This window comes from Petaurus breviceps, unplaced genomic scaffold (assembly GCF_028583685.1).
Source record: "Petaurus breviceps papuanus isolate PSGF00001 unplaced genomic scaffold, PetGlider_PUasm1.0 98, whole genome shotgun sequence".
Classification (NCBI taxonomy): Eukaryota; Metazoa; Chordata; class Mammalia; order Diprotodontia; family Petauridae; genus Petaurus; species Petaurus breviceps.
The window spans coordinates 25,896,728-25,906,769 of record NW_027187460.1 but is presented as its reverse complement, the minus strand read 5'-3'; positions in this window follow the sequence as shown (position 1 = coordinate 25,906,769).

The following is a 10,042-nucleotide window of genomic DNA, read 5'->3' as shown; positions in this document are numbered from 1 at the left end:
TTCCCCTCTCTATCTATACTGCTCCTTGTCTTGATTATTATTACTTCATTAGCACCACCACCACCAACATCATCATTATCAGATTTATTTAGTTCTTGATTTCAAAGAAAAGCAATACTGTCATAACCTTTTCTCTAACCTTATAACAGGATCTATAATGACCTGTCACCAATTCTTACAGAAACACAAAGATGCAAGAATATATGTCTTTGATCATTACCCTCCCCCCCCTTTATACACCAGTCTTGTTTTGGGAAATGAAGTTGCACATATAACCACAACCCAGGTAGTTAGAATGTCCACTGATTGTGGGTGACCTGAAGCTTTCAGTAAATGTTCAGTTTAATATGTGGAATTGTGTAGAGTGAGTAGACAATAAGCACATTTAAATACCACACTCTAGGAGAGATAAAAATGAACACAAGGGTTGGTGAAAAAATTTTGGTTTCATAGAACATCCCCACAGATTCATAAGTCACTCTAACTATTTTTATCCTTTTGCCCCTCCTCTCTTTGGAGGAAAAGAAACTTTTCTAGCCAGATTGCAGCATTACCATCATCATATTCATTGTCATGATTATCATCATCAACATCTAAAAGCCCTTAGTTGGCACTCACTCTGTGCTAACTACCCCTAGGGACTATCAATATTAGATAATATTCTTTCATTTATTGTTCTCACATGGTTTTAATCATTTTCCATTTTATCTCTCCAACTCAATTGTGAGTTCCTTAAGGGCAGGGTTCATGCTTTATGCTTCTGTATCCCCCTCAGGGCTTTGCACTGAGAGAGGCACATAGATGCAATAAATCAGTACAAACATAGGGATTTCTTAGAAACAAAAATGCTTTGGATACAAAAATAAGGAACTGAGTCATCAAGCTTGCCAATGTTGATGTGGAATTGTGATTTTACCACAGAGCTTTTCTAGAAAGTCCTGTTCCTCTAATCACACTCATCAAAGCATTTTCAAAAGGGAGAAAGGTGTGGCATCTACCTGGTTTTAAACCCAGTACTTCAATACCTCCAACACAGCTGTCTTCTTCAATGGATACTGCAGAGTCAATGAGTGAGAGGTAGGGTAGTTGGATTATTGGCAAAGAAAAGGGGGGAAAGAAGGTCATCCCTGAATAGCCTTTGGAATGATCTCAGAGGAATGAAAGACACATTAATTTCCTTAAACAAAAGGATACCCAATCTTGTTTTGGATTCCATAGAATCATAGGATTTGAGGGCTTCTAAGGAATTATCTAGCCCAATCTCTTAGTTTTCTACACAATGGTGCAGAATGGGGTCAGGGAAAGAATGTTGAACTAAAAGTGAAAAAGACATTGGCTACATTCTTGATTCCTACTAACCAGTAATTGTGGGCTTAGGGAGACATTTCAATTCTCTTAACCTCATACTATTGTGGATTAGGAATAACTGTGTGGATTAGGAATAATAATACGTTCAACACCTTACACCTAAGATTGTTGTGAAGAAAATGCTTTGCCTCTATGAAGCATTATAGAAATTGGAGCTATTGTTATCAGAATAATAATTAACATTACTAGAATACAAATAAGTCATATGATTATCCATGTCAGAGATAGAAATGATAAGAGCTAGCATTTACATGGCTCTTTCTGATTTCTAATTTGATCATCATGACATCCTTGTGAGATAAGTGCTATTATTATCCCCATTTTATAGAGGACCAAACTAGGATCAAGAGATCTTGGGTCACATACCTGGTAAGTGTCTGAGGCAGTATTCAAACTTGGTACTTCCTGATTGTCTATCCACTATACCACCCAGCTTCCCTGGCCAGAATCAAGGTCTCATGTTTCCCAGGTGATTAACAGATCAACAAGTATTTATTAAGCATGCACAATATGCCAGGCACTGTACTAGGCTCTAAGCATACACTGATGAAAGGGACACAGACTTCATTGTTAGGGAGCCTGCATTCTACCTGTATATGCAAAACATATACAGAGTGAATACAAGTAATTTTGGGAGGGGAAAAGTACTGATACCTGTGGGGATTTTGAAAGGCTTCATGGAGAATATGGAATGTGAGTCTTGAGGGAAATATGGAATTGAAAAGAGGTGGGAATGAGTCAGAAGTGCATTCTAGGCATGGTGGTTTGCTAGTGTAAAGGCACAGGTATATGTGTGTGTGTACATGCCTTTGTGAGTAAGAAGGCCATTATAATGATGTTTCCACTCTCTACTGAGAAACTCCTGCCCCAAGACTCTCTTGGAAATCCTTGGCTAACAGAGCATTACTACCATCTCTCTATAGCACCAAGAAGTGTGTGAGGTGGCAAAGGAAAGGAGGATTATGATGCAGTTACTGACCTCACCTGAAAAATAAATATTTAAGTCAATCAATCTAAAAGAAAGCCCTAAAACATATACACTGAAGGTTATTCCAAGGATCTGCCCAGATTAACCATGGAGACATGGTAATGCATTGCCTGGCACTACCACTGAGTCTGAGTCTGATGTCATCTAAGCACCTCCTGGACAGAGCATGGCCTGGAATAACATCAAAGCAGCTTCCATGTGAGGCAGGAAAAAAAAAATCCACCCAAGAACAGGTTTGGATCTGTGGAGGCTAGTACTCTTATTCATCATTGAATGGGAAGGTCTTGGAAAAGACTGATTTTTGCCTAAGTATTGATTTCTAGAGATGGGTTTCAGGACATGAAATACAGGTCCTGCTTTGTGAAGCATGATTAGAAGTATCATAATCATAGGCCTTCAGATCATAGACTATTCTGGCTAGAAGGAAACTTAGAGATCTCAGAACCTCATAATTAATTTTTCAGAGTTGGGTCTCTCCTTCTGTAGGGTTCTAGTCCATCCTTCACACTGATACCAAAGTGATTTTTCTTAAGCACAGATCTGATCATGTCATTCCTCCTCCAATTCTGAATCAATTTCAGTGCACTCTTATCACCTCTAGAAAAAGGTACACACTACTAAATTTTATTTATTTATTTGTTTTTTGCTTTTTGGAGTGGGGGGGGCAGGTCAATTGGTGTTAAGTGACTTGCCCAAGGTCCCATGACTAGTATGTGTTAAGTGTCTGAGGCCAGACTTGAACTCAGGTCCTCCTGACTCTAGGACTGGTGCTCTATTCACTTCACCACCTAACTGCCCCAAACTACTAAATTTAAAAAAAAATAGTATTTTATTTTTTCCCCAATTACATGTCAAGACAATTTTTAGCATTCATTTTTACAAGATTTTGATTTCCAAATTTCTCTCCCTCCTTCTCTCCCCTCCCCTCTTCCTAAAATAGTAGCCAATTTGATGTTATATATGTGCTATCATGTAAAGCATATTTTCATATTACTTACATTTGTGAAAGAAGAAACATATCAAAGAATAAAGTGGGTGAAAAAAAGTATGCTTTGATCTTTATTCAGACGTATATACTATTTTCCTTCATGAGTCTTTTGTACTTTTCTGGGATCATTGTGTTGCTGAGAAGAGCTGAGTCATTCATGGTTGATCATCTCACAATATTGTTGATACTGTGTGCAATGTTTTCCTGGTTCTGCTCATTTCATACAGCATCAGTTCATACAAATCTTTCCAGTTTGTTTCTGAAATATGCCTGTTCATCATTTCTTATTCCACAATAGTATTCCATTACATTCATATACCATAGCTTTTCTTAGCCATTCCCCAATTGATGGGCATCCCCTCAGTTTCCAATATTTTGCCACTCTGAAAAGGGCTCCTAAAATATTTTTTGCACATGTAGATCCTTTTCCCTCTTTTGTGATTTCTTTGGGATATAGGTCTAGTAGTGGTATTACTAGATCAAATTATATGCACAATTTGGTTGTCTTTTGAGTATAGTTCCAAATTGCTCTCCAGAATGGTTAGACTAGTTCACAACTCCACCAACAGTGCGTTAGTGTCCAAATTTTCCCTCATTCTCCAGCATTTATCATTTTCTTTTTTCTGTCATATTTGTCAATCTAATAGGTGTGAGGTTGTACTTTAGAGGTGCTTTAATTTGCATTTCTCTAATCAGAAATTATTTAGTTAGGGGTGGCCAGGTGGCGCAGTGAGTAAGGGTGCCGGCCCCAGAGTCGGGATGACCTGGGATCAAATCCGGGCTCAGATACTTAGCACCACGCCCAAAAATAACTGGCCGTGTAACCTTGAGCAAGTTACTTAAAACCAATTGCTTAAAAAAAAAAAAAGAAATGATTTAGTGCGCTTCTTCACACACCTATAGATAGTTTTGATTTCTTTATCTGAAAACTGCCTGTTCACTTCCTTTGACCATTTATCAGTTGGGGAATGGCTTGTATTCTTATAAATTTGACTCAGTTCTCAAAAATTTTAGAAATGAAGTCTTTATCAGAGACACTTATTGTAAATCTGATTTCCCAGTTTTTTTTTCCCTTCTAATCTTGGTTGCATTGCTTTTGTTTGTGAAAAGCTTTTTAATTTAATGTAATCAAAGTTATCTATTTTACACTTTGTAATGTTCTTTAACTCTTGTTTGGTCATGAACTTGTAACTCACCTAACTTCTCCTCGGTTGCTATACCATGTGGTGCATATATGTTTAGTACTGATATTACTTCACTGTCTATGGTACCTCTTAGCAAAATGTAGTATCTTTCCTTATCTCTCTTAATTAGATCTATTTTTGCTTTTGCTTTGTCTGAGATCAGGATTGCTACCTCTGTTTTTGTTGTTTTTTTTTTACTTCAATTGAAGTATAATAGATTTTGCTCCAGCTGCATACCTTTACTCTGTGTGTGTCTCTCTGCTTCAGGAGTGTTTCTTGTAAACAATATATTGTAGGATTCTGGCTACTATATGCTTCTATTTTATGTGAGAGTTCAATCCCATTTACATTCACAATTATGATTACTGTGAATTCCCCTGCATCCTATTTTTCCTCCTGTTTGTCAGCTCTCTCTCCTTTCATCTTTTCCTGCCCTGACATTGTTGCACCTATCTATTGCCTTCCTCGGTCTGCCCTCTCTTCTATCAGCTCCACCCTGCTATCCACACTAATTTTACTTCATCTCCTCCCCCCACACTTTCCTGTTGGGTAAGATAAATTTCTATATTCTAATGATTGTCCATATTATTTCATCTTTGGGCCAATACTGATGAGAGTAAGGTTCAGGCAATGCCCATTTCCTGTCCTCCCATCTTTACTTCCACTGTAGTAGGTTGCTCATGTCCTTTCATATGACATAATATACCCCATTCTACCTCTCCCTTCTTTCTGTACCCAGTGTACTCCTCTTTTTCATCCCTTAATTATTTTTATGTCATTCCCTCAAATTCACCTAATACCCATACCCTCTGTCTATGTATTTTCCTTCTAGTCATACCATTAGTGGTACATTTTTTTAGAATTATAAGGATCCTCTTCCCAGGTAGGGATGTAAACAGTTCAGCTCTGTTGAATCCCTTGTGTTTTCTTTCCCCTTTTTAGGCTTCTCTTGGGTCTTGAGATTGGAGATAATTTTTGTTGTTGTTGTTCAATTCTGTTCTCCTTATGAAAGCTTAATTTCAGTGGGTAGGTGATTCTTGGTTAGAATCCTAGCTCCTTTGCCTTTTAGAATATTATGTTCCATGACTGATTTATGTTGTAGCTGCTAAGTCCTCTATAATCATGATTGTGGCTTAGTTGATTCCTGATATCTCAGAGAGTCATTAACTTCATTTGTCCAATTCTAACATTCAAAGAGTTGTTTTCCTCAGCTAGCTTTTGTACTTCCTTTTCCATTTGGCCAATTCTACTTTTTAAACAGTTGTCTTTTTTTTTTTCTCCAAGCTGACTCTCTTTTCATAATTCTCTTACATCACTCTCATTTCATTTCCCAATTTTTCTTCTACTTCACTTACACTATTTTTAAGCTCCTTTTTGTGCTCTTCCATGACTTCTTTCTGGACTTGAAACAGTTTCCCATTTTTCTTTAGGGGTTTTTCTCATGGATATTTTGACATTGTCATCCTCTTCTGAGTTTGTGCCTTGATCTTCCCTGTCACTATAACCTTTCTATAGTAAGGTTCTTTTTGTGTTGCTTTTTGCTTAACCTTTTTGGTCTTTTTCCTTTATTTTGAGTTCTGCTCCTGAGGAAGTAGGGGCCCTATCTCAGACTTCTTGTACCAGGGGCTACAGGGCCTGGCTGTTTACCTGGTACTCCATTGATGTTGCACTGAGTGCCATGGGGTACCCTTGTGTCTGATGTTGTACTGAGGGGTTGGCTTGAGGGTGGCTGGCACTGATGGAGGTTGTAGGGGTCTGGCGGCTTCCCTGGTGCTGAGCCAGATGCCTAGTACTGGTGTATGGTGTGTGTTGGGGCTGATGGGGGTGTTTCTGCACTTTCCTGGGGCTGCACTGAAGCACATGGCAGTCTGGCCACTGGAAGTTGCCTGTCTACCTTGGTCTATGCTGAAGTGGGTAGTTATTCTCAGAGCTGGAGTCTGCCCATTTGCTTGGCTTGGGTGACGCAAATTGGGGTGTTGGTATTTGCCTCTTCCACACACTGAGACTCAGGATCTCTCACTGGTTTGTAGAGGTGGGGCTTGCTGCTGGCTTGCTGGGGTGCTTCCTGCCCTAGACTGTGTTTCCCTTTGGTACAAGTAAAACAGACCTTTCCTGTCAATTCTCCAAGTTTCTCAGGCTCCAAGGTTATTTCACCTTGTCTTTTTGCTGGTCCTGCTGCTGGATTTGTTTTGGGCACTATTTTATGGTTGTTTGGAGGTAAATATGGGAGAGGTAGGGCACTTTATTGCTTACACCGCCATCTTGACTCCTAGAAGTCCATCCACATTTAAAATTCAACGTCCTTCACAACCTTGCCCCAACCTCTCTTTTCTGCCTCATTGGATATTACTCTGCTTCCCATAACACTGACATCTCATCACATTGACTTTCTCTCTGTTCCTCAGGGAGGGCTTGGTAGTCTATCTCTCATCACCATGCCTGAGTTTGCCACATACCACTTAGTCTTCAGAAGCCACACAAAGTCAATCCACAATCCTCTTTATTTTACTTATGGGGAATTCTAATGGATCATTTTGCTAATTAAACCAGAGGAATGAAATGGCATGTAGCTGGGTTAGACCTTTGGTCCACAGTCTCACAGGCCATCCCTATAATCTCCAGAGTTTGACCCCACTAATCACAGGTCACAAACGAGATTAGACCCTCAACCTGAAGATAGTCAGGATTGGTGGTCTTCAATGTTAGATAATTCATGCTGCCAGTCCCCCCTTGGCCTTGGTCTTCCTGGCAAAGTTCCTAGCATACAGTAGGTCCTTAATAAATGCTAGATGACTGACTGGAAGTCTGCATGTACATAGGATTATAGACTTAGCATTGTAAGGAGCAAATCTCAAAGTCTGTTTAGCCCAACCCCCTTGTTTCACAGATGAAGAAGTCAAAATTCAGAGAAGTTTATTGACTTTTCCAAGGTTACACAGTTAGCAAGCAACAGAAGCAGTATCTAACTCAGGTCTTTTGACTCTAGAGTCAGTATTTGCCACTCCCACAAGTCTGGGGCTAGGAACACCTGAACACATTCCAAATTCATCAGTTTATCAGTAGTTGGGAGCCATGAAGACATAGCTTAGTCCATAAACTTGAATTTGAGGATGTATTCTGCACTTCCTCTGTCTCCTGCCAAAGTACTTAGCAGTAATGAAAACAGCCCAGGATGAAACCCCAAGGACATATGCCTAAGTGTGTCACTTTCTACAATGCTTCTTTGTGAGAATAAAGCAATAAAGGGTCAGATCCTCTCCTCACAGGTCTTATTCCCCTCTCTTCTGCTTTCTGAAGGCTGAGAGAAAATATATTCAATACTTTTTGAATCACAGTTGTATCAAACTAGAACATGCATTTCTCTTTTGTGTTTGGAAAATTAAAAAAAATACTCAAATACTTCTTCTTCTAATTATACCAAGTATTTTCAGACAGTCTTTATTTTGAAAAGTCCCTAATGAGAATGCTTCCTTTGCCAAGACCCCCCAAAATGTTTCACAATAATGACATTATTCACATTTAAATATGCCCTATGGAAAATTCCATCTTGGTGTGTGTGTGTGTATGTGTGTGTGTGTGTGTATGTGTGTGTGTGTGTGTGCATTCATATGTCTGTGTATACAGGGGAATGAACTAACCTGTATCTTAGAAAAATGCTGCATTTTATTACTAGGCAGCCCCACGCAAATATATACAAACAAGTCTGAAAAGGTTGGTAGAAATATATATGGTCAGTGTGGTCTTGTCTTAAAAAAAAATCCAGTCCCTTGTGGGACTAGGATTAACCACAAACTCTCTTAGTTTCACAGGAGGTTTTAGGGAGAAATCCTGAGTGCCTTCCATGGCCTGGGTCAAGAATGAAGGAGACTTTGAGTTGGCGTGTCTCCAGCCTCCTCCAGTTTCTAGGTCCTAGGTAGGTGGGAAAGGTCCCTATGAAATGGTATGCTGGGGGGAGGTCAAATTGGTTCATGAGCTATTTGTTAAGTCTCCAGCTTGAGCATTTATGCCTCAGAAATTTGCAAATGCTACAAATCAAGGCTTGATCTATTCTTTGTTGATTGTTTAAAATTAAGAAAGTGATAAAGAAAATATTAATAGAACAGATTACACTTTTAAGTGTGTTGTGTGTAGGTGTTTTTTTTTTTGGTTTTGTTTTCCCCAGAGAGATGATTGTTAAACTTTTACCAGTATTTGGCCTTGTTGCACTTAATCTCAGAATCTTAAGGCTTCCCAAATTTGGCTTCTAAGGATTGTTTCTGCCTTATCAGTCGTTAGTCTGTGAGGTTCCCTAATTCAACCAGACCCTAGACATGAATCCTTTCTAGCCTATTCCTGAAAAATGGTCACTTAGGGTCCCCTTTGTGGCATAGTGAATGGGGTACTAGAATTGGACAGAGAAAGAAGCTTACTAGATATGTAGCAATGATTGATTGATATAAACTCTGCCTCAGTTTCATCACCTGTAAAATAGGGATAACAATAGTAACTACCTCTAAGGGCAATTAAGAAGATAAAATATGACAATTTCAAACATTTTGAAATCTTGAAGCATCATATAAAAGTGAGTTATTATTACATTATTCTTAAATATCACCTGAGTTAGATGAGCACTTTTTGAGGCAACCCATTCCTTTTTTGAATAAAAATTAATCGTTAAGAAATTTTTCCATATATTGAGTTGAGATCTTCTCTTCAATTTCTAATCCTGGCTCTTAATTCTACATTTTTGTGCCAAGCAAAATAAATTTAATCCTTCTTTTCCATATTAACTCTTAAAATAATTAGACACAACTATCACATTCCTCTAAAAACCTTGATTCTCCAGGTTGAAGAGTCCCATTTTCTTCAACTGCTTCATGTATGGTTTGGTCTACATAAGCTTCTTACTATAAGCCCTAGCATTTTCTTACTTTTCCAGTCTTCTTACACCTTACTCCCTTCCAACTACTCTGGGATCCTTTGATCCTATGGTTGCCTGTTTCTCATAACACTCCATCTCCCAATTACAGGCATTTTCACTGACAATCCCTTATGCCTGAAACTCTCTTACTCCTCATCTCTGCCTCCAAGCTCCAATGGATTCTTTCAAGTTTCAGACAAAGTCTTATCTTCTGTAATAAGCTTTTCTGGGATCTCCTTAGTCTTAGTGACTTGCCTCGGAGGATATCCTCAATTTATCCTGAATATATACTTTTTGTACAGAGTCTTTTGCATGTTTCTCTCCCATTAGATCTTAAGGACAGGGGCTGGTTTTCCACCTTTCTTTGTATTCCTAGTTCTTAGCCCAGTGTCTGGCATGTAGCAAATGCTTAATAAATGTTAGTTGACTGACTGACTTCCCATGCTGATCAAGTTCACATTTGTCATGTCCTTCTTAAACTGTAGAACACAAACTGAACATACATCTCCATATATAATCAAACCAGAGCAAGATAGAATAGAAAATTGCATCCCCTGTTTTGGATACTATGTCTTCCTTCCTTCCTTCCTTCCTTCCTTCCTTCCTTCCTTCCT